Source organism: Rhinatrema bivittatum, chromosome 5, assembly GCF_901001135.1.
Source record: "Rhinatrema bivittatum chromosome 5, aRhiBiv1.1, whole genome shotgun sequence".
In the NCBI taxonomy this organism is placed as follows: domain Eukaryota; kingdom Metazoa; phylum Chordata; class Amphibia; order Gymnophiona; family Rhinatrematidae; genus Rhinatrema; species Rhinatrema bivittatum.
The window spans coordinates 267447409-267473673 of NC_042619.1; the positions used below are offsets into that span (position 1 = coordinate 267447409).

At 44.4% G+C, this 26265-nt stretch overlaps 1 protein-coding gene across 11 annotated transcripts in view; it reads left to right on the plus strand.

The window, feature by feature from the left end:
• FIGLA (folliculogenesis specific bHLH transcription factor) overlaps nucleotides 1-26265 on the plus strand; it is a 246549-nt gene that overhangs the window by 203191 nt on the left and 17093 nt on the right. For 7 of the 11 annotated variants that reach the window (XM_029603979.1, XM_029603974.1, XM_029603975.1 and 4 more), the window contains one exon: nucleotides 366-755. The exons of 2 other annotated variants lie outside the window; for them this stretch is intronic. The gene's annotated coding sequence lies outside the window, so the exon portion shown is untranslated. Of the gene's footprint in view, nucleotides 1-365; nucleotides 756-12819; nucleotides 12977-26265 lie in introns of those variants that run through there. 2 more of the 11 variants (XM_029603971.1, XM_029603969.1) reach the window with 1 other exon arrangement.

A 26265-nucleotide genomic window follows, 5' to 3' on the forward strand; every position in this document is an offset into this window, starting at 1 on the left:
GCCACTGTTGGAAACAGGATGCTGGGCTTGATGGACCCTTGGTCTGACCCAGTATGGCATTTTCTTATGTTCTTATGTTCTAATGGACTGTCAGAGAACAAATATCAATTACTATTCATGGAGATGATGTAATATCATGTTTAGATGATCATGAGGCTTTTTGGATTTATACATTAAATACAGTAGCCCCGGCGGGTATGAATGAAGAATTAGATTGGACATCTTTGTTATAATAGCCTTATATTTATATTATTGTGAGTGCATGGGATGGCACTTTTGCTTTCACCATCACCATTGGATTGTGTTGCTCCCACTTTATTGTGATTGGATGATGAAGTTTTTCAAATCTTATTGGTTGATTCCAGGTCACATGAAATAAATATAAGGAATGATCACCATTTAAAGCCAATCCAGTGCAGCCTTTTCGCCATGGAGACAAGTCATCTATCGGCACAAGTTATCGGCACAGCTTGAGAAGAACAACATCCCCTGACAAAAGACTTTTGTCTGAAACGTGGCCTCGTTGGGAGGGCAGTACGCTTTTATGTTATAAGTGTTTGATGCCGTGCTTTGAAAAATGGGCTGTGTTATTGATACCGTGTAAAAGCCTGGATATTCAATAATAGTAGTTAACACCATTTGAAAGCTTAGATATTGAAAGAGACTATGGATATGAATATATTTTATTAGCGAATTGAATATGCACACATTTTTAAGTGCTTAAAGAATAATTTTTTCTAATAAAAATAAATTTTCAAAACAAAAATTGTTGAAAGGAGGTTGGTGGTTAATGATTAAAAAAATGCTATGGTACTGATTACTGGAAGGTAGCAGTGCAAACCTTATATGAAACATAGAAATGACGGCAGAAGACGACCAAACGGCCCATCCAGTCTGCCCAGCAAGTTTTGCACTTTTTTTTTCTCATACTTGTTACTCTTGGCTCTTAGTAATCTTTTGGTTCTATTTCCCTTCCACCCCCACCATTAATGTGGAGAGCAGTGTTGGAACTGCATCTAAGTGAAATATCTAGCTTAATTAGGTGGGGTAGTAACCGCCGCAATAAGCAAGCTACACCCATGCTTATTTGTTTACCCAGACTATGTAATTAAGTCCTTGTTGGTTGTTGTCTGTATATAGATCCACTTTTCTTCATTCCCCCTACCGTTGAAGCAGAGAGTTGTGATGAATATGCATTGAAAGTGAAGTATCAGACTTTCTCCCCTGCCTTAACAACCTTCTCCATAAACAATTTTTACAAAATATAAAAATACTCTTTAAAAATGTTTTCTGTTCTGTCCATTTTTATAGTTAGGAAGGTTTTAGTTTTTCTGTTAAGATATGGTCTTGAGCAGTACAAAGAAAAATATTTATCTTTTCCACACATATTGAGGGCAAAAACATCCTAGCAGATACCCTAAGTTGATATCCTCAATCACGCGCATGGACGCTTCACGACAACACGTTAGAAAATATAACAAACTTTGGGGATTCTGCAAGTGAATCTTTTTTTTTGTAGCACCATTCATACACTGATGCATTGCTCCAAGATACTAGATCCGGATGCATTTGTCATTCCATGGACAGAAAGCCTAATAATGCCTTTCCTCCAATTCCTCTGATAAAGAGGACAAGGCCAATATAATCCTTATTGTCCATGCCAACCATGGTTTCCATGGCTCCAAAGATTATCAATATATCAGCCTATTCCTCTACCAATGTCTCCCTATCTATTCAGTACAATAGAACTCTTCTTCATCCAAAGTTGTCCTCTCTGGCTCTGATGGAATGGAGATTGAGCGCAAAGTTCTAGAAGACTTTATTTTTTCATCATAAATTAAAACAGTTTGGCACAAAGGATTCTCCTGAGGTTCCCTGCTGCTGATTATCCTTCTGGAACATCTTGGCTGCTTGGTCTCCCTTCCCCCATGTGGTGACATCATCTGGAGGAGCCCAAGGCTTCCATAAAAGGAGGCGCCTTGTGGCACACCACCGCCAGGACGCTGAAGCCACATGCCTAAGGGGCACACCCCTGGGTAAAGTTTTCTTTTGTATCCAGCACTGGAACTTGATTTCTGACTCACTTGCCTCTATTTTCTTTTTCTCAATACGATTAAGCAAAGAGGCTGATTTCAGAAGTCTGCTGTTCCCAGTCCTTCTCAGCTGACAACTATTCCACAGATATTTTTTTGGAACCTTAAGGCAAAGAAATTCAGGTGCAACACTCATTGCTGGAAATGGAACAGCGGTGGTTCAGCCTGAGGTGGCAGTCACTCTGTCCTGAAGATTGCAATCCTCCTCCAGCACAGAGTCTGTGGATGATCATGACTACTAGTAATCCAGGAGCCAGTTTTAAGGTTCTGCAGAGACCTACAAACATCGGGCTCGAAGATGTGTGGCAGGCATTACTGCTTTTGGGAAAAAAACTGTTAGGAAAAAGCTGGATGATTTTCTTTGTCTCTCGATTATGTCAAAGAACAGGCCACTGCTCAACAATCTTGAAACTGATCATTTATTGAACCTGAAATTTAGATCTGCCTCTATTTTGGATGCTATTAATTTTAAAAAGTGCTTAGAATTTCTGGTGAATAAATCTAGAGCTCTTAATTTGCATTTCCTGAACTGAGCTGTTAACTGGGTGAACTGATGAAACTGGCAATGGCATGGGCACACACACCCCTTTTAAAATGCTCCAACATATACAGTAGAAATGGGATTTGCGCACCCACTTAAAATTTTCACACGTGTGCATGCGGCCAGGCTGTTTTAGAACATGCGTGCATACACGCATGCAAGTTATAAAATGGCTGCATCCCTGGGTGCATGCTGGTGCACACACTGGTTTGCAAGTTAACCATCCTTGTACTTACATGCTAATTTTTACACACATAACTCTGAAAATTTGCCCCAATAGGGATTTTCCACCTGGGAAAATATGAGTGTATTCAAAAGATAAATAGTCCAAGTTACAGACAAAAATGGAATGGTAAATTGTTACGAAGGTGGACCCTGGGTCTGAGATAAGGTTGTCACTAATTGCAGGAAGGAGGCCTTGCAGATTCTCGTTGGTAGGTGGAGCTGACCAATGTGGAGACCCAACAGGACTTTCACCAGTACCAGCCCTCGTTCCCTGCAGGTTGAGCCCTTGGGTACCGGGGCCGGCTGGACTTAGGAGCAAGTCTCCAGAGAATAACTCCACGAGGCAGCAAGCCAATGAAGTCTAGAACAAATCAGAAGTCAGGGCAGGCGGCAATCCAGCTAAGTCCAAGACCGTACCAGGAGTTGGGGCAGGCAGCAGTCCAACGGAGCCCTAGACATACCAGAATTTGGCAGGCAGAGATCCAATAAACTCCAGGAGCGTACTAGTAGTCAGGGCAGGCAGCAATCCAAATGAAGTCCAGAACAATCCAAACCAAGACCAGAGAAGCAATCCAGGAGGAGACAGCAACAGACAACTAGCTACCCACAAGGAGCACAACCTGTTGCTGAGGCAAAGCATTGCAAGTAGGAGCGGGCTTTAATAGCCAGAAGTACTGACGTCATCAGAAGATGCCGAGGGAACTTTCCTGCCACGGTCCCTTTAAGAACAGTGGAGAGGCGCACGTGCACCGGTGGGGTCGGGCGTCAGCAGGCAGACTGAACAGCAACCCTGAGCTACGGAGAAGTTCATCGCTGGCAGCAGCTCTCCGCTGCTGCAAGAGGGGTCGAAACTGAACCGAAGCCGCGCTGGGTGAGTGCGACCAGCCACAGAATGCAGCAGCCAGCGCACATATTATAAATAGCCCAAGTTATAGACAAAAATGGAATGTTAGACTTTACAGCATTGAATAAAAAATATCAAGTGGTAAATGCTGATTGTTTATTTGCAGTTGAAGCATTACTTAGAGTATAGAATAGGTTTTCACAAAAGGCAAAACTATTATGGAAATATTGTATGTTAAAGCTGCTATGCAGATAGGAAATTAGAGAAATGAGTTAGAAGACAATTGGGAGGAAGTGAGATGATGAATAGCAAGAACTTCCATTTCAGCCTATTTAGCAGAAAATGCACACCATCCAAACAAAAAAAAAAATACATAAGCACAAGTCAGGTGTTGTAGAGAGTGTGGAAAAGTGGGCACCATGGGGCACAGAGGGTGGGTTTGTGATTATACTGCTCTTTTCTGGAGGATGGTTCAGAGAATTATACTAGAGATCACAAAAGTAAGAATGGACTGGGATCCAAATATCTTCCTTCCCAATGTACCAATAGATGATGCATCAAAAAGCCTCAGATATTAATAGCAGCTAGGTGTGAAATAGCACTGAGAGGAGAGGATCACCTTGCTGGTGGCGGAAAGGAATCAGTAAGTTTTTGCTTGGGACATTGTCTTTTTTAAAAGTATTGGGGCAAAGTTAACTATTGGAATATTATTTAGTGTGTTTGTGGTTTGTGCTTTTAATAGGCAGTAAGGCAGCGAATAAACAGAAGTTAGTGTTTGTATATTAAAAACAAAAGAAAAAGAGAAATGTAGCCAGAAGCTAGAAATAAGCTAGGATCAGTGTATACCTAAGTAAAAAGGTTGAAAAGTTCAGTTCAGTTACTCACCTTGGAAAGGTGTTGAGGTAGTGTGATTTGGTTTGATTAGTTACCAACATTTGTTAATCAAGAGAGCAGAGAGTCACTCTGGCTGACTAATGGAAGTTAGACAATTTCTTTTTCCCTACCCTCCCACCCCTAGCTCATTCTTTAATTGATAGGCAGGTGCCACTTAAAAAAAAAAAAAAACACTTTATTGAGAGTTTGATCATTCCCCTATAGGCCACTACTAGATATATAGTGAATTCACTAATACATTTAAAGGACATTAATTAGACACATTCCTACTCCCATAGCAACCTAAAACTTAAGTAGGAACTGAACAAATTTGAGATGAAGGCAGCAGTCCAGCAGCAAGAGGGGGCTTCCCAGTCTTTTGCATAGTGTCACATGTATGATTTTTTACCCGCCGGTGAGAAATTATACATGTGCATGCGATGCAAAGAGCTCCTGGCTCTCAGCGAACGAGTCCGATCTCTGGAGACTAGAGTGGCAGACCTGGAGGAGCTGAGGCAGACAGAGGTATATAGATGAGACCTTCATGGACATAGTACCCAAGTCCCAACTTCAGACTGGCAGCCCTGGTGCTGCCTTGGAGGAAGAAGTTCTCATGATTAGAGAGCATCAACCTGGTGTGCAGCAGAAAAGGATCCTGTAGCAAGGACCTGCTCTCTAGGTGATGCATTGTCCTTTCGCACCAAGGATATCTCCCCAAGGCCTACTGCCCAGGAGGGAAGGGTTAGGTCGGCCGTCATAGTTGGTGATTCGATTATTAGGAATGTAGACAGCTGGGTGGCTGGTGGGCGTGAGGATCGCCTGGTAACATGCCTACCTGGTGCGAAGGTGGCGGACCTCACGCGTCACCTAGATAGGATTTTAGACAGTGCTGGGGAGGAGCCAGCTGTCATGGTACGTGTGGGCACCAACGACATAGGAAAATGTGGGAGGGAGGTTCTGGAAGCCAAATTTAAGCTCTTAGGTAGAAAGCTTAAATCCAGAACCTCCAGTGTAGCATTCTCTGAAATGCTCCCTGTTCCACCAGAGGAAGGCAGAGCTCTGGAGTCTCAATGCTTGGATGAGACAATGGTGCAAGGAAGAGGGATTCAGTTTTGTTAGGAACTGGGGAACCTTTTGGGGAAGGGGGAGTGTCTTCCAAAGGGATGGGGCTCTACCTTAACCAGGGGGTGGAACCAGACTGCTGGGGCTAACCTTTAAAAAGGAGATAGAGCAGCTTTTAAACTAGAATAAAGGGGAAAGCCGACAGTCGCTGAGCAGCACATGGTTCAGAGAGAGGTATCTCCAAAGGATACTAATGATGCATTAGAATTAGGGGATCCCGACAGTGAGGTTCCAATAATAAGAAAAGTAGTCCAAGTGCCTGTAACTAAAAACTCACCTGAGCTAAAAAATTCTAACTTATCCCTGTCAATTAAAAAACAGAATGAAAATACAAACAAAAAACAAACTTTGAAATGTTTGTATGCTAATGCCAGAAGTCTAAGAAGTAAGATGGGAGAATTAGAATGTATAGCAGTGAATGATGACACAGACTTAATTGGCATCTCAGAGACATGATGGAAGGAGGACAACCAATGGGACAGTGCTATACCGGGGTACAAATTATAACGCAAAGACAGAGAGGGGCACCCAGGAGGCGGTGTGGCGCTTTATGTCCGGGATGGCATAGAGCCAACAGGATAAACATCCTGCATGAGACTAAATGCACAACTGAATATGGGTAGAAATCCCTTGTGTGTTCAGGAAGACTATAGTGATAGGAGTATTCTACCATCCATCTGGTCAAGATGGTGAGACTGACAGTGAAATGCTAAGAGAAATTAGGGAAGCTAACCAAATTGGTAGTGAGGTAATAATGGGAGATTTCAATTACCCCAATATTGACTGGGTAAATGTATCATCGGTACATGCTAGAGATATAAAGTTCCTGGATGGAATAAATGACATTTTTATGGAGCAATTGGTTCAGGAACCGAAAGAGAGGGAGCAATGTTAGATCTAATTCTCAGTGGAGCACAGGATTTGGTGAGAGAGGTAACGGTGGTGGGGCCGCTTGGCAATAGTGATCATAATATGATGAAATTTGAATTAATGACTGGAAGGGGGACAGTAAGCAAATCCACGGCTCTCGTGCTAAACTTTCAAAAGGGAAACTTTTTGATAAAATGAGAAAATTTGTTAGAAAAAAACTGAAAGGAGCAGCTACAAAGGTAAAAAGTATGCAAGAGGCGTGGTCATTGTTAAAAAAAAAAAAAAGCACAGTCCAGATGTATGCCACACATTAAAAAAGGTGCAAAGAAGGCAAAACGATTACCGGCATAGTTAAAAGGGAGGTGAAAGAAACTATTTTATCCAAAAGATCTTCATTCAAAAATTGGAAGAAGGATCCAACAGAAGAAAATAGGATAATGTATAGGCGTTGGCAAGTTAAATGTAAGACATTGATAAGACAGACTGACAGAATTTGAAAAGAAGTTGGCCATAGAGGCAAAAACTCACAGTAAAAACTTTTTTAAATATATCTGAAGCAGAAAGCCTATGAGGGGTGTCAGTTGGACCGAGGGGTTAAAGGGGAACTTAGAGAAGATAAGGCCATCGCGGAAAGATTAAATGATTTCTTTGCTTCGGTGTTTACTGAAGAGGATGTTGGGAGGTACCCATACCAGAGAAGGTTTTCATGGGTAATGATTCAGATGGACTGAACCAAATCACAGTGAACCTAGAAGAAGTGGTAGGCCTGATTGACAAACTGAAGAGTAGTAAATCACCTGGACCGGATGGTATACACCCCAGGGTTCTAAAGGAACTAAAAAATGAAATTTCAGACCTATTATTAAAAATTTGTAACCTATCATTAAAATCATCCATTCTACCTGAAGACTGGAGGGTGGCTAATGTAACCCCAATATTTAAAACGGGCTCCAGGGGCGATCCAGGGAACTATAGACCAGTTAGCCTGACTTCAGTGCCAGGAAAAATAGTGGAAAGTTTTCTAAACATCAAAATCACAGAACACATAGAAAGACATGGTTTAATGGAACAAAGTCAGCATGGCTTTACCCAAGGCAAGTCTTGCCTTACAAATCTGCTTCACTTTTTTGAAGTAGTTAATAAACATGTGGATACAGGTGAACCGGTAGATGTAGTGTACTTGGATTTTCAGAAGGCGTTTGACAAAGTTCCTCATAAGAGGCTTCTAGGAAAAGTAAAAAGTCATGGGATAGGTGGCGATGTCCTTTCGTGGATTACAAACTGGCTAAAAGATAGGAAACAGAGAGTAGGATTAAATGGACAATTTTCTCAGTGAAAGGGAGTGGGCAGTGGAGTGCCTCAGGGATCTGTAGTGGGACCCTTACTTTTCAATATATTTATAAATGATCTGGAAAGAAATACGACGAGTGAGGTAATCATATTTGCAGATGGTACAAAATTATTCAGAGTAGTTAAATCAGAAGCAAATTGTGATAAATTGCAGGAAGACCTTGTGAGACTGGAAAATTGGGCATCAAAATGGCAGATGAAATTTAATGTGGATAAGTGCAAGGTGATGCATATAGGGAAAAATAACCCATGCTATAGTTACACAATGTTAGGTTCCATATTAGGTGCTACCACCCAAGAAATAGATCTGTTATGGTTTTGAGGTGTTGGAGTGGATTCTTGGGTACTGTGGTGATGGCCTTCTCTAGCACAAAGAAGGAAATAGTCTCTGTATGAAGAGCACCGATACATAAGTTCACTGGTTCTGTAAGCAGGGTTACTTCACCCGGTAAGGGCTCTCCATGAATAGAGGACAAAAATAATGGAGACGTCATGGTAGTGGTGGGGATCCGCAAATGTTCCACTAGACATTTCAAAATGAAATTTCCCCCTGCCCCAGAGTCCACTAAGGCAAGGGTCTGGTATTCTAGAGGCCCGAAGATTAAGGATACTGGAAGAGAGAGTGGAGGAGAGAGGGTGCAGTTAGACCTAAGAAGAGTCCTCCCACAGGACTTAGGTCTGCCAGTTTCCCGGACATATAGGGCATGTTTGAACAGCATGACCAGCTTGTCCACAATACATGCATAGTCCCAACCTCCTTCGAGTTCGTCTCCCTTTAGAAGTCAAATGACTGCGGCCCAATTGCATTGGTTCTTCTTCACCAGCCACAGGACCTGGGGGTGTAGGCCGGAGTACCTCGAGTCTCTCCCTGGAGTGGTCTTCTGGGACTCTTGACCTTTTGAACCTTGTCGCAAAGTCGGCGATCAATCTTTGCTGCCAACCTCATCAGTTCTGCTAAGGTTTCAGGCATCTCACACGCCACCAGCTCATCTTTCAACCAGGAGTTCAGGCCTTCAAAGAAGAGGGTCTACAGGCACCTAGGGTCCCAATGTAATTCAGAAGCCAATGTCTTGAATTCAATGGCAAAGTCTGGTAAAGTTTTATTACCTTGTTTTAGATGAACCAAAGTTGATTCTGCTGTCGAGTACCGGGCAGGGTCATCGAATACGGATCTGAACAGTTCAAGAAACCCAGCATGATCATTCAGGATAGGGTCATTGCGCTCCCACAGCGGTGAGGCCCAAGCCAGCGCTTTTCCGTCCAGATACAAAAGGATATAGCTGGTCTTGGCATAAGCTGTAGGAAAATGGTTAAGTTGCAGAGAAAAGTGCAAGCAGCATTGACTGATGAATCCTCTACATTTCCACACTTCACCCGCGAAGCATGATGGAGCAGATAGAGGCACAGTAGTCTTGACCGTCACTTCTGGCGGTGTAACTTCTTTACCTGCAGTAGTCGGTGTATTCATCTGTGCGTGTAACTGGTTAAAGGCAACAGTCAAGTTGTCCAACGAATTCTGTTGTTCGGAGATTTGCTGGGCCAGGCCCGGAATGGCCTGCAAAGCAGTGAGCTGAGCTGAATCCATGGAGTTAGCAATCTGTTATGGCTTTGAGGTGTTGGAGTGGATTCTTGGGTACTGCGGTGATGGTCACGCCCACGGGGAGGAGCCGCAGTACTAGGCTAGAATCTATACACGCAAACAGAGAATTTGTATTTATTATACAGCTTGGTGGTACTGCCCAGGGGGGGCAGCAGTGAGGTAACTTAGTAGAAGCAGTCCAGGGGTCCTCAACAGAGGAGACCAGTCCCACACTTGAGTAGATGGTAGGCAGCACAGGGTAGTAGAGGAAAATCCTGGATGCAGACTCAGAGCGCTGAAGCTGGAGGTGAGAGAGACTTATAAAGTTATCTACTCACTGAAGTAGATAGCTGAATTGATGAAAATCCTGGCAGGCAGAAGTAGATGAGTAAGGCACCAGAGTAGGAAGAGCAGGCCCTCGAGGAACGAGTATCCGATATCCCAGATAGGTACCTGTAAGAGAGCATAAGGGCCCCCGAGGAGCGGTTACCCAGGTTAGCGATGAATTACCCCGAAGGCTTTCTGCGGCAGAGCAGCTTAGACGGGAGGCAGTCCAATCCTTGCTAACTCAGTTTGTTAGCAAACGAAAGGCAGGCTAAATACCCGGATGTCGTGACGTCACTCAGAGGGGACGCCCCCGAGGTTCCCACCATGACGTGGATAAAGATGTGGGTGGCATGTGCGCGCACACCCTAGGAGGCCATCAGGAAATCCATGGCGAACACAGTCACCATTACCATTCTGGAGATGCCGGAGAGAGCGGCATGAAGACACGACAGCAGCCATCTTCCCAAGGCTTGAGGAGAGAGAAGGAAGAAAGGTGAGGCACAGAGGTCGAAGCCGTCTGAGACTGACGGACGCAACACACACACACACGCACACACACACATATTCAGGCTTCCATTCTCACACACACATTCAATCTATCATTCTCAACCCCCACATGCACACACATTCAAGCTCCCATTCTCAACCCCCACACGCACACACATTCAAGCTCCCATTCTCACGCACACACATTCAATCTACCATTCTCAACCCCCACACGCACACACATTCAAGCTTCCATTCTCACCCGCACACGTACATCCACATTCAAGCTCCCATTCTCACCCACCCACACACAGGGCCTTTTTATTAGGCACAGCCAAAGTCCTACTTCTGCCACTGCAGGGTTCTGATCCCGTGTCGGCCTTGCAACTCTGACTCTCCTCTTCGCTGTCGCAGGGATAGGATCCTGCGACTGCATTGCGCAAACAGGCCTCTTCCGATTGAGTGGACAGCTGCCCACCCATGTATCATGCTCGGCTGATACCAGAGAAAGGGCTTTTTCCATTGCTGCTCAAGTTCCATGGAACTCAGTACTTCAGGATCCTCACCTTTTGAGTTGTACTAAGACTTTTTAAAGTGATATTAAAAACATTTTTTAGGCTGGCTTTTGATGGTGTGCCGCAGTAAGCAATTTTGAGCTGAATAAGAATCTGAATTCCACGTTGATTAATTTGATCCTGGAGTGAAGACAAGTGCATTTTGATTGTTTTTAGTATGTTTCTTTTATTGTTTGATATATTTTTCTGTTTTACTTATTTTTATCTGGTATGTTTATGTAATAACTTTTTTATGGTTGTAATATTGTTCACTATCCTGGGCTTCGGTAGTGGTGGTATATATAAACAAATAGAAATGTTAAACACCGGTTCCAGTGTAGATCCTATTTTCTATCTTTTAACCAGTTTGCAATCCACAATAGGACATTGTTTCCTTTTCTATCACTTTTTAATTTTCTCAGGAGCCTCTCATGAGGGAGTTTGTCAAACACCTTCTGAAATTCTAGGTACACTATATCCATCAACTCACCATTATCTATTCTTCAAAACATGTAACAGGTTGGTGAAACAAAACTCCCCTTGGGTGAATCCATGTTGGCTATGTCCCATTAAACTATGTCTATATGTTTTGTAATTTTATTCTTTAGAATTTATACACAACCCTCAAATTGTGAATCCAAAGTTTGTATGGTTTTATGCTGTTTGTAGGCAAACAAGATTATTTGCTAACTTGTAGTAAGTGTTCTTCCTAAACAGGCTAAATCAGTCATACAATCTCTCCCACCTCCCCTTTTAGAGTTGATTATTTTGTTATAAGGACTGAGAAGATACAGGCAGCTACACGATAGTCAACACATTCTCAAAAGCCTCAGTATTTTAGACCTCTTAGAGCTTCTCAGGGCCAGTGCAATGATATTAGGCGCTCTGGGCACCTTTTGCCTTGTGCCTGCCCCTGCACCGCACCCCAGTCTCCTACCTCATTTGTGTCCACCGAATCTCTGCTCCTTTTGCCGCAAGCAGGTTAGGCTCCACTCGTGGCAACACACAGCTGCTTTTCAGCACCCCCTAATAGTAAGTGCCATAGGTGACTGCCTAGTTCGCCTAATAGGTCGCACTGACCCTGGAGCTTCTCCATCTCAGTGCTGTCAGATGTCACCCGCTTACGGCTGATTTATTCTGCTTTTTATGGAGCATACAGTTTACAGGTGTGCAACTTAGCTTTACTTGCATACAGGGTGGACAATAAAACCCATTTGTTCTGTTTTCAAATCTCATTTACAATTTTGAACTTTATTATGATCATGTTTTTATATTTATATTATAGATGAATATTTTTTTTTATTGATTGAGGTTTCATTTTTACCTTATTTGATATTGTGTTGCTCCACCATGTGCAAATTTACTTTGGAAAGATGGAAAAAAATTTGGAATTAACAATAACTGACCTAGGATTCTCAACTGCAGAGCTACCCATGGGTGTTTGAATTAAATTTCTGGTAATACTCATGGGCAGAAGACAGAAATAATTTCAGATGCAATTTTTTCCAAGACAGTGGTACTTTGTGTTAGGTGTTCTTCACCTTACTGCTTTTTAATGTGTGTGACAGTCCCTGCACAAGATTGGCAATGGTACCAGAAAGAGAAAATGTTTTGCTCTACCCCAAGACTTTTTAGATGAAAAAATTATTCTCTGGAATATTTGTTCTATTGTAATAAACCTCATTTGCAAACTATAGGAATACATTCGATATTAAGTAGACATTAGAAAACCACTTTAAAACTTTTTTTAAAAATTTGGGACTAAGTCCTATTTAATATTTCACAAATTGGGGGGTTTTTGTGGGGGGGGGGGGTTTAGTTTGGACTATTTTAATAAACATGTAAGTTTACCTGCTACAATGATTCTGCAACCACATTTCTGTAGTAAGATGTAAATATTTAAATTTAAAAAATATATATAGCTTCCATTTTTTTTTTATTGTGATGTTTTCCAGGTTCTTCCTCATCGCTTCTTAGTGAATGATTGGAAGATGTATTAAGAAGAAATAGTCGTGTTTTGAGTTTATATATTTTGTGTCTGAAAATGTACATACTATGTAAACTTTCTGTTATGTAATGTGCCGTATGTAATCTAAAATAAAGATGGATGACCTAAAATTGTGGATATGGAGCACTTCTACAGTGGCTTAAGTTACAACTAGGCTTGGATTTCTCAATAGGCATATTAGGCCTGAGCTTAGGGTGGCAAAAATCTGGGGGCAGCAGGATTTACTGCCTTCCAGCTGTGCTGAATTTAATCAGAACAGCCCTCTGCTTCCTGTTCCAGCCCTTCCCCTCCCAGGCAGAGTACAGGGAACAGAATAGGAGAGAACCACCTGGAGCAGACATAGCATAGAGGGCTTATTTTGGGAAGGTTTGCAGCGACTGAGGAGGAGGCAAGGAGAAAAGTTGGGGATAAGACTGGGTAGGCTAGGAGGCATGTGAGAGAAGGAATGGGGGGGACAGTGTTTGAGAAGGGATTTATGCTGGCTCTATGCTGATTGGATAGGAGGTTACAGACAGATGCAAAGGAGAGCAGGACTGAAGCATGATAGGGACATCAACCTCTCTTCCACACACACTCTCCCCCACTGCAGTTCAGATCATTTCTCCCTTGAGCTCGGTTTCTTTCCCCCAGCAACAGGTGCCTCCCTTTCTTCCTACTTCTCGCTTCTCTCCAGATCTGGAATCCACCACACAACCCCTCCTATTCCCTCTTCTGCTTCAATCCCAGAACTTACTTACTTCTCTCATCTTAGATTCTTGATCTTCCCCACCACCCATCCTCCCCACCTTCATTCCTTTCTTCCCCCCATTCCCAGACCTCTTTCTCACACTACTCACCTCTATCCTTGACCTCTCACCTTCTTCCCACACCGTTCCTGGTCCGTCTCCTATCCCTGGTTCTTTTCTCCTTTACATCTCCTCTCCCCATCCCTGAGATCATCACCCTCTACTGATGCTTTGAGATCTATTTTCCTCACCCAATAAAAAAATGAAATAGACACAAGCAAGTCTGGAAAATTACTTCATTTTTATAACATAATATAAAAGATGGAAATGTTGATGCATGTACTTTACAATTTTCTAATTCTTGCTGTAGAATCTACCCCAAACTGATGCCTAATCTTTGGGAGGTTCAGCCTGCCCCGTTGTTGCCAACAGCACCCCTCATGTGCCTGTTGCACTTTATTTGGGTGCCTGTTGGCCCAGTGTGTTCCGGGGACAGCCTGCAGCTTGGTATTCACCCATCTATGAGGACTACCATCCTGCTTGTTCTGGGAGAAAGCAGAGTTGCTTACCTGTAACAGGTGCTCTTCCAGGACAGCAGGATGTTAATCCTCAGGAAACCCACCTGCCACCCACGGAGTTGGGTTCGTCTGCATTGTATTTTATTTTTTCACTCGTTCTTTTCTGCTTTGTTACGAGACTGAAGAACCCCCTGTGGCTACAGGGTTAGTGGCATACTTTGACAAAAGTATTCGTGCCAGACTCCATCTGATGATGTCACCCATCTGTGAAGGTTAACATCCTGCTGTCCTGGGAGAACACTTGGTACAGGTAAGCAACTCTGCTTTACCCAATAAAATAATCACTTTTTCTCACAGGACAAGCAGGATGGTAGTCCTCACATATGGGTGACATCATCAGGATGGAGCCCAATCACGAAACCCTTTTGTCAAAGTTTCTAGAACTTTGACTAGCACCTACTGGGCATGCAGAGCATGGCACTAACCCTGCATCCAGCAGGGGTCCTCCTTCAGTCTCTTCTTTTCCCGTGCAGCAGTAGCCATGCGGGTTAAGGAGCTCTCTAGAGATTCCTGACAGGAATTTTCCACACGGAACTTCTTTCAAAATTTTCAAAAACTTCTATCCCATAGGGGTCCCCCTATCGATATCTGTACTCCGCGGTCGAAAGGTAAGGCTTTACCCTCGTTTGCAGTAGATTCCCATCTAGTTTTCCCTTCGGAGCCTACTGGCCATCGACCGCACCGCGGCTAAATTTTTGTCGAAATCATGGCGTTAGGTTTTTGTCAGTGTCCCGACTGTCCTCAGACAATGTCCATCATAGAACCGCATAGAGTTTGTGTATTGTTTTTGGGGTCCGACCATGACATGCTAACTTGCACCAAATGTGCCCAAATGACACCGAAGGGCCCTAAGGCCCACTCAGAAAAAATGGAGTTTCTTTTTCAGTCAAAACCCCTGATTCCATCGACCACTTCGACTTTGTCTGAACCCGGACCATCAACCTCGCCAGCAGCGAGACACCGGTGCTGCCCAACCGGCATAGACTACTCCAAAGGTGTTAACTTCCTCCTCATCGCCTCAGGAGAAGGACCGAGGAGACCATCGTGAAAAGCATCGACACTCTCATCGGAAGGCTCAGTCCGCTGATCCAGGCAAGGCATCGGCGTCGACAGAGCCACCAATAAAGAAATCCTGTCCTGAGAAGGCCCCATCCTCCTCTGCGACTCTGTCACCGAGGTGTTCCCCAAATTCATTGGTGCCAGGAGCCATGACTCCACTTTTACCGGTGGACCCTCCGGCTACACCAGTGTTGCCTCCTACTCCAGAGCCAGGGTTCCACGCCCCATTCTCCTTCAGAGGACCTGTCCTTTATTAATTTTATTAAAGAAATGTCTGAGACAATTCCATTTCAGCTTCAGACGGAAGAAGATTCAAGGCACAAGATGCTGGAAGTACTCCAGTTTCTTGATGGCCCTAAGGAAATCCATGTCAATTCCTATTCATGAAATCCTAATTGATCTGCTAAAGAGAAATTGGGAGCATCCAGGTTCGGTACCATCTGTCAACCGTAAGACAGATGCCACCTATCTTGTACAGGCAGCTCCTGGTTTTCAAAGATCACAACTGGATCATCACTCTGTGGTTGTGGAAACAGCCCAGAAGAAGGCATGACATTCTAAACCTCATTCCTCCATCCCTTCAGGGAAGGAACAGAATCCCTAGATGCATTTGGCATACGTGTCTTCCATGGTTCAATGCTCATATCTTGCATTGCTTCCTACCAGTTATACATGACCCAGTATAACAGGGACCTGTTCAAGAAGATCCAAGATTTCTCTGAATCTTTTCTAAAACAATTCCAGGATCCACTCAATGCTCTGGCTCAGAAAGGCATAGATGCTGGCAAGCTATGATATTTTTGACACTGCCTCCAGAGTGTCTGCAGCGGGGATTAGTGCAAGAAGGTGGGCCTGGCTGAAGTCCTCAGACCTAAGACCAGAAGAGCAGGACTGGTTAGCAGACCTACCCTGCGCTGGCGATAATCTCTTCGGGGACAAAATCCAGGAAACAGTGGCACAGCTAAAGGACCACCATGAAACGCTGCGCCAGCTTTCCTCAGTACCTTCTGATTTCCCGTCCACTTCTAAGAGGACATTCTGAAGTGACTCTCTAAGCGACAGTCTTTCAAGCCATGGAGATATTATCCTCCTGCCGCTAGAGGTCATCCTTCCAGGCCTTACCAGAAGGGTCAGCCCAGGCAAGCCCAACCTCAGAAGACTCAGCCAGACCCTCAACCGGGCCCAGCTGCTGGATTTTGACTCCTCGCTAGAGAGCATAAGCCAACCTCCTCTAATTAAACTGGACTTCTCAGATGCGGATACCGCTATGAACTCCTGGCAAACTATTACACACTCAGTAGCTAACAGAATTTGCCCTGTAACAACAAAAGTTATCAACCCAGCCCGCACGAACAAGAAACCCTGGTTCTCAACCGAACTAAGGAAACTCAAACAGGATCTACAACACAAAGAACAACGCTGGCGGAAAGATTCCTCCGCTTCCTCACTTGCTTCGTACAAAACTGCAATGAGCTACTATAGGACATCCATTACCCGCACCAAACGAGATTTCTACGCCAAAAAAATACACGGCTTCTTATATGACCCTAAAACTCTGTTCTCATATGTAGCTGCCCTTACCACACCTATGCCCCTCACCATCCCAGAAGAAGAAGCCCAGAACAAATCTACAGAGTTGGCTATCTTTTTTGATAACAAAATCAAAAACCTTCTTGCCCCCCTGGCTTCAACTAACATGGCTCCAAACCCTTCGCAACCATTAAGCCTCGCAACTAATAACCCTTCACCAAATATCCACAGACCGTCACTAGAAATTCTTGAACAGACATCCTCCCTGGAAATTGAATCAATAATCAAGAAAATGAAACCTTCCACTCATCCTCTGGACCAAATACCGACCAAACTACTTCTCACCATCCCTAACACCATTGCTAAACCGCTGGCAGACATCATAAATTGCTCCCTCAATCAAGGATCGGTCCCGGACTCCTTAAAAATTGCTTCACTTAAACCCTTACTTAAAAAAACCAACCTGGACCCAGCCGACCCTGCAAACTTCCGCCCCATTGCAAACCTACCTTTTATAGCCAAGCTAATGGAAAAGCTTGTCAACATCCGACTCACAGACTACCTGGACTCCCACAATATTCTCTACCCCTCTCAATTCGGATTCAGGAAACGCCTAAACACAGAATCCCTCCTTCTTTCTCTAACGGACAACATCCTGATGGGCCTTGACAAGGGACAATCTTACCTGCTAGCCCTTCTCGACATCTCTGCCGCGTTCGACACGGTAAACCACAATATCCTCCTTAACCGCTTAATGGAAATAGGCATATCCGGCTCTGCACTGCTCTGGTTCACATCCTTTCTGAACAACAGACACTACAAAGTCAAAATAAATGACAAAGAATCTCACTCCATTCCATCAAACCAAGGTGTACCTCAAGGTTCGTCTCTTTCCCCTACCCTGTTCAATATATATCTACTCCCTTTATGCCAGCTACTCAATAGTCTCAATCTCACCCACTTTATATACGCGGACGATGTACAAATCATAATCCCCCATCTCAGACCCCATCTCTACTCTAAATTTCTGGAACAACTGCTTACACGCCATCAACCTTCTGCTCTCGAGTCTCAATTTGGTCCTAAATACTTCCAAAACGGAACTACTGGTTATCTCCCCTTGTGACAACAACCCCCTTGCAAATAATGCTAACATCCCATTAGCAAACCAGGTCAGAGATCTTGGGGCCACCCTTGACTCTAGAATGAATTTCAAAAAATTCATTAACGCCACAACCAAAGAATGCTTCTTCAAGCTACAGGTCCTGAAGCAACTTAGACCGCTCTTACACTTCAAGGATTTCCGTTCGGTGCTTCAAACCATACTGTTTTCAAAGATCGACTATTGTAATGCTCTATTACTTGGTCTGCCCGCTTCGTCCACCAAACCTCTTCAGATGCTGCAAAACGCAGCGGCCAGGATCCTTACAAACACTCGTCGCAAGGACCATATCACACCAATACTAAAAATTCTACACTGGCTGCCCATCCAATATAGAATACTTTTCAAGGCTCTCACCATCATCCACAAATCAGTCTACCAGCAATCCACTCTCCAACTCACCTTCCCACTTGAATTACATACTTCCGCAAGACCGATCAGAACCGCCTACAAAGGTTCGCTCAAGGCCCCCCCCCAACAAATCATCGGTCCACAACACTATTCACAAGCGAGCTCTTTCAACAGCAGGTCCACTACATTGGAATTCACTTCCACAAGACTTACGCCAAGAACAATGCCATTCAACTTTCAGAAAGAAATTGAAAACCTGGCTTTTCGCAGAAGCCTACCGCTGAAGGATCTCCTCAACCATCACTGACTCTCACTCCCCCACCCCTCCCCAATCCCTTCCCCCCACCCAACCTCACCCTTTCCTTCTCCCTCTGGACATACCAGGCTAATAACTGCCTAGGATAAACCTATGTTTTTGTATCTTACAGTTTTTGTTGATTTATATATTTTTCTCTCTCTGTTTCTTAGTTTAAACTCTGTACTGTCTTCCATTGCCCAGGTTTTATGCTCCCTGTTTAATGTAACTTTACTTTCTACCTTGATGTTAATTGGTTTCCCCTCAGTTACATTGTAAACCGGTACGATAAGACCTAGTCTTGAGCATCGGTATAGGAAAAGAAATTAAATAAATAAATAAATAAATAAATAAATACTGTCCGTACCAGTCAGCGGTCGACTGTGCCATTTTACCAACATATGGCACACGATCACTTCAGACCAGTGGGTACTTGCTGTACTGACCCAAGGCTACCACCTCAACTTCCTGTCTGTACCAGCGTCTGCCTTAGCCGATGTGGGGTTCATCTGACCACTGCTCTTTTCTGGAGGAGGAGGTATCAACCCTCCTGAAATCCCGGGCAATAGAACCTAGTGCCCCTCTCTCAGCAGGGGCAGGGCTTCTATTCCAGGTATTTCCTCATCCCAAAAAAGTCAAGCAGCATTCGTCCAGTACTGGACCTGCGTGCCTTAAACAAATATCTTCAGAGGGAGAAGTTCAGGATGGTGACCTTGGGTTCTCTACTGCCTCTTCTGCAAAGAGGAGATTGGCTTTGCTCTCTAGATCTACAAGACGCATATACACACATCTCAATCACTCGGTCCCATCGCAAATTCCTTCGTTTCCTGGTCGGCCCCCGGCATTTTCAGTACCGGGTACTGCCGTTCAGCCTATCATCCATTCCTTGAGTCTTCACCAAGTGCCTCGTAGTGGTCGCGGCCTACCTGAAATGTCAGGGTGTCCATGTCTACCCTTATCTCATATGTCACATAGTGAGGGCAAAGGTAGCGCTGGCGCCATTTTGAATACTGGCAATACGGCCCGAGTGCAGGAGGTCGCTCCCGGACCCACGCTGGACTTTTGGCAAGTCTTGTGGGGGTCAGGAGCTGGCCAAAAGTCAGGAGCTGGCCAAAAGTCCCTGGGGGTCCAGTGGGGGTCCGGGAGCGATCTCCTGCACTCGTGCCGTCGGATGCCAGGAACCAAAATGGCGCTAATAGCCTTGCCCTTACTATGTCACAGGGGCTACCGGTGCCATTGGTCAGCCCCTGTCACATGGTAGCAGCACAAGATGGCGCTGGCCATCCAGTGCTCCTACCATGTGACAGGATCTGGCTAATGGCACGGTTACCCTGTCACAAGGTAAGGGCAAAGGACGGCCCGGAGCGGGAGATCGCTCCCGGGACCCCCACTGGACCACCAGGTACCTGCAAAAAGGTTTTGGGGGGGTCGGGAGGGTGGGGGAAGCTAAGGGGTTACTTTTAAAGGGTCGGGGTGGGTTTAGGGGTTATTTTTGTGTGCCGTTTTTCCCACCCTCCCCCAAAACGATAAGGGAAGCCCTACGATCAATATCGTGGGGTTTTCCTATCATTTTGGGAGAGCCCCCGATTTCTGACGATTTTGAAAATATCAACTATATTTTCAATCGTCCGAAGCCCGATTCACATCCCTATTAGGAATTCCTTACTGGGAGTCTTGGTGATCAGAACTGGGTGCTTCACTTTCATCTTCCCTATCTGAAAGCATAAGCCAGGCCTTACCTCTAACCTACACAGGCATTCCACTTCGTCTGGGACTCCTCTGAGAGTGGACTATTCTCTAAGAAAGCAGAAAGCTTGTCAAACAAGCTCTGAGTGACTAGAGTTACCTCAGAACCCATATCTAGCAGACCCTCACAACTGAACACATCTTGTATTTTGATGGGGATCATGTAGCGGAGTCCCTGAGGTTTCAATTTCCCTAAGAAATACGTATGCTTCCTGACAGAGTCCACATCCAGCAGGGGAGCAGAACTCTCATGTGACTTGGTGTCACCTGGTACTGAAGAGGTATTGGCATCTCTGGGTTCAAACAGAGAAGACTCCCAGCCACTTATGTGCACATGAGTGAAATTAGCATGTATTTATGCATGTGATTGGCTTGAAAATTCATGGGGAAAAGTTACATGCATAACTAATTAAGGGCTAGATTTATCAAAATATTGCATGTGATAGGAAGAGGGGTGTGTTTTATGGTAATAGCCTATTTATCGCAATGTGCGTTATATTAGCACAGGTATTACTGCAAAGTGTGTTACCTTTTCACACTTTGTGGTAATATTGTAATCATTGTAATTTATTCCCCAGTTCCTTGATCCAAGTTTATTCTCCCTGTTCGATGTAATCGCATTCTTACATGCTTGTTAATGTTATAATGTAAACCGAAATGATATGTAACATTGCTACATGAATTTCGGTATATAAAAATGTTAAATAAATAAATTGTATTTTCCTACCTGCAAAGTGCTCATTTCACCACTTGGGGGGGAGGAGAGAGAGAGAGACTGCCTATCTACAAGGCTCTTGTAGTAGTTAACTATTTATGCTACTATAGGAGACCCACTTAGTAACTCGAGGTGAGGTTTAAGTAGTAGTGTAGGGGTTAGGGGCCTCTCTTCCTGGGTAACATCAAGCTAGGTTGAGAGAACATTGTAGAAATCTCATCGTTGTGTGAGTTTCCTCACTCCAAAAGACATCAAATCTTCACAAGAGTGCACTGTTCTGTTCGTATGTCTCACTCTGCATGTCAAAGTGGCCCCTAACCCTTACACTACTACCTAAACCTCACCTCGATTTACTAGGTGGGCCTCCAATAGTAGCATAAATAGCTGCTTACTATGGTGCCACCCCCAGAGGGTCTCTCGCTTTCTCCCTCCCTCCTCCCACATCTCAGGTCCTTCCCCAGCCTAAAAATGCCCAGAATGGAATTTGCAAAAAAATCACAAATTTGTGTTATGGGCATATCACACAGCTTAATGCTAATAAAAAAGGTGTTGTTATTTTCGATATTAAAACTATGTGATATTATGCATTATGACTTTGTGAAGCCAGCCCACTTTTACAAAATTCCCGCCCCCGAATCCGCCTCAATCCCTCCCGTTTCAAAAATTAGCATCGCACCATGCGTTATGGTGCTTTTCACATGCGTTAAAGCATTTTTTGCATGCGAAAACACCATAACCCGAGTTGGAGAATGACCCTATAAAATAGAAAGCCTTGTAATGTGTATATATGGTTGCTCATGTTAATGCGCATTCTTACTTGCGTTATCAGTCTATATGTGTAGTGATGGAATATTAAAATTCATCTCTGTACAAACCCTATGCCCTCCAATGCTCTCTGGGATCTTAAGGAGGTAAAAGAGACACTGCCAATGACACTTCATTTCAAGAGGCAGGTGTGATGGTTGCTGTCAGGATTGGGTGGAATCAGGAAATTTGGCCCCTTCTTGTATTTACCCATATATGGAACAGCTTCAAGTGTGCAGATCATAAGACCAGCAAGGAAAGTCAGGTGAAACGGGACCACACAAGTTCCAAAGGCTGCATCGCTTTCTCCTCCAGTATGGTACAGGTGGACCTGGAATGATAGGTTTTTTACTTCTCTGGTTGCTTTTGTAAGGGATTTCTTGTTGTTATTCATCTGCTGAGAATTATGCCTTTGAAAGGCTAGCCCTATTGAGGCAGGAGAGTGGTATATTGCATACTGCTTCTTTATGACCACTAGCCCTAACTAATGAATGTAAAACAAACAGTTGCATGGACTACTTGTTAAATATAGCATTTAGGGGACATTGCCTGAACTGTATATATTTTTACTAACACCCTTACACAGGCAACACTGTTAGACTATTGGCGCATGGAATTAATTAAGGTGTTGATTCATGGGGAGATGGCCAATCAGGAAAAAGTGTTTTCTACCACTCCTCCTACTTTGTTTCTAGAGTATGCATTTGCTTATCCTGACCACCATGTCTGACCCTGCCACATATTTCCACCTTCTCTCTAGTTGATCTACGGCCCCTAAATGTGGTCCCATATTCCTCAACTGCTAGTCCATGCTTTTCCTTCTTTCCCTAATCTGCCTGCTCAACACTTCACTACTAGACTCAGTCTGATTCCTTCTCATAAGTCCCATAACCTAAAGCATAGACATATCCCTACCTGGTATTCTTCTTCACATTTCCCTGTTATGCCTTATCTGTTTTCAACACCCTATTTCCCTAGATATATGATCCTTATTTTTCCACTTACAACTTCATGGTCACCTGTAACATTGGGAACAGGGTCTGGTATGCAAGCTGCAAAAATATGTAAGCTCCATGCCCAGGATTAGCTGAAGCCATAATGCTGACATGTATTAACCTCCTCCAAAGTTGCTGAGTAAAGTGAAAGCTATCACTTGATGTTCTATCATCTGTCCTTTGTCATTTGAAGCACTCTAGAATCATTTCCTCTTCTGGACCCAGCTATGCTGAAAGAGAGACTATGGAAAGGGGGAACCTGAGGGAAGTACTTAAAAAAACACCCCTTTTCCTGTACCTCTGAAGCATGAAATGAGTGTGTGAACTGCCATTATGGCTATTCTCACAGCAAAAATGCCATAGAGGGAAATATTCAAAGCCAGTTATAGGGATAACTCAAAATATAGCCATGTAACTGTTGACTTGGGATTAATCACCTCATGGAAACTATATCCACAGGTAAACTAGGACAAAGTTGTTTAACAGTAAACAATTTTTTTATTAACGTGTAGTATAAAAGTTTTTATACAGACTCCCAAAAGAATGGGACTGGCAAGGGATAACGAGGGAGGAAACTCTTATACAACCCCACCCCAGGGAGTTAGGGACAGCTGTAAAATCCAATATAGGAGTCTGCTCAGGATGGTTGTTGGCTGCTGCCCTGAAGTCATCTGGCCATGCCTGGCCTCCACAGGAAGCGGCCTTGGCAGCACAGCATCCTGAGCAGACTCCCAAGGGATGCCTGCAACCTCCTCTGCTATCAGCTGCACCATGGCTTCAGATTGCCACTTAGAAAGAGGCTCTGTGGCAGGAGCAGGTGCTCCTGTTGAAGAGGCTCTTTCTGGCTGCTGGGGTGCAGATGATGGCAGAGGCAGCAGGGGGGAAGCAAGGCCTCCCTTGGCCAGCAAAGACTGCCCAGTATGTGTTGCTGCATCCTTAACTCCCTGAGCCAAATGGTGAGGGGGCCCTATAGGGAGGGGGGCTGGGGGCTGTTCAGGGCCAGGGTGTACCTACTGGAGATGGAGGCACTCTATCACCATCAAGGAGTCCCTTCATGGTGGTCAGGATGGGGGAGGAGCAGGATGCTCCTCCCCAGTGGTGGCTTCAGCTGCTGCAGTAGGGTGTGGGTCTGGGACCTTGCCACTGTCACCTGCTCCTTTCTCCTCGTCAGAGGAGGACGATGACGAGTAGCTGGTATCTGTGAAGGCAAAAACAAGTATGTATCATGTTGTGTGATCACATGCTGCAGATTATGATGTGCAGGGGGATTGAGACACTTAGAGCACTTGCCTTGGGAGAGAAATGTAAATGCAAAGGGAAGCATAGTTAAATATGGGACAATGCTATCATCCAGCTGCTGAGTTCCATTTTGGTAAGTGATTAACATCCTGCTCATTGATGGGAATTTGATGTATATTGCTGGAAGCTACTATGTGCTAGGGGGATGAGGGCAATAAATGTGCCGCAGGGCTTAAAATCACCTGTAAAGGTGTATGTAGCAAGACATACACTTGTGATGCTACACATTGTTGTATTGGACCTGAGCCATATTAGTTTCAAGGGAATCCTTGTCTGTGTAGGAGTAAAGACCCTGAAAGCATGACAGCTAAGCTACAGGGTGTATTTCCTAAACACTTTCAGAAGAATATAGCCTGTGACACAGAGATATATTAAGGAGGATTAGTATAAGGTGAAGGGTGAGACAAAGTGTGGCAGAGGAGGGGCCAAGTAATGTGGTACTTGACACAGAGATGACATAGATTGAGCTTGTTAACCAATCCAAGCTGCCATGAGGAATATCTTACCTCCAGCCCAATCCTGCTGAGTGTGCAGACAGTCCAGTCAGTGCCTCCGCCACCAGCGCAGCTCCCTGGCCTTTTTCAAGTCTTCAAGCTATAGGATGAGAAAATATGATGGACATTATTAGTGCATGGTTACTGGCAATGTCCTGGTACGTTAATAGTTATGGTTACTCATTTAGATGTAAATAGCTGTACCATAATAAGTACCGCCCCTAATATGCCCCCATGCATGGACTGGCCCTCACTACAACATTAGCCCCATTCTACATAACCCACGTGAGTACGATACACCATGATTAAAGGAGATGTGGAGCTGCATCCATGCCAGCTTGTTGTGCCTCAGGTCCTTGAACTCTCCTGGCACATAATACAAGTTTGCCTTAGCCACCACCAGGGAGGCCAAGCATTGGACTTCTCGTGATAAAATTAGGCTGCCTGTCAAGGCATTTTCTGTTGTATGCCCCTGCGGATCCGGAAGTGGAGTGGCGCTCAAGCATGTGCACCACCCGCACGAGCAAACGTGTATGTGACATACGTTGTGCGCGTAACTGAGTGCAGGATAAGTGCATAGACGTGCATTACTATGCACATTTTGCAAAGTGTGCGCATACTTTGGCATGCCAATAAAAATGTGTTCCCTTGCCCGCGTGCAGTTACATAAGTGTGCATGTGAGTATATACACACTTGTTTTAAAATTGACAGGTAAGTGCAAAGAGCTGCTAGCCCTCAGTGAACAAGTCTGATATCTGAAGGCTAGATTAAGAGACCTGGAGGAGCTAAGGGAGACAGAGAGGTATATAAAGGAAACCTTCACGGACTTAGTAGAGAAGTCCCACCTCCAATCTGGCAGCCCCTGTTTTGCTTTGGAGAAGAAAGGTCACCTGGAAGGAGAGCATCACTTGATGCAGGAAGTAATCCAGTAGCTAGGACCTGCCCTCAAAGTGATGTAGTATCCTCTCGCACTGAGGATAGGTCTCCAGGGGCATGAGCCCAGGAGGGAAGGATTAGGACAGCCATTATAGTTGATGATTCAATTATTAGGAAGATTGATAGCTGGGTGATTGGTGAACGTGTAGATCACTTGGTAACTTGCCTGCCTGGTGCGAAGGTGGCAGACCTCATGCATCACATAGTTTAGGATTTTAGATAGTGCTGGGTAGGAGCTGGCTATCTTAGTACATGTGGGTACCAATGACAAGGGAAAGTACAGGAGGGAGGTTCTGGAAGCCAAATTTAGGGCTTTAGGTAGAAAGCTGAAATCCAGAACCTCTAGGGTAGCATTCTCAGAAATGCTCCCCATTCCATATGCAGGACCCCAGCGGTAGGCAGAGCTCCAGATTCTTAATGCATAGTTGAGAGGATGATGCAGGGAAGCGGGTTTTAGGTTTGTTAAGAACTAGGCTTCATTTTGAGGAAGAGGGGGCCTTTTCCGAAAGGATGGGCTGCTCCTTAACCAGAGTGGAATCAGGCTGCTGACACTAACCTTTAGAAAGGAGATAGCACAGCTTTTAAACTAGATGATGGGGGAAAGCTAACAGCTACTCAGAAGCACATGGTTTGGAGCGATGTATCTTTGAAGGACACAAAGAGAACAGGGAAAATAGGGCATCCTAGTAGAGAGGTTGCAATA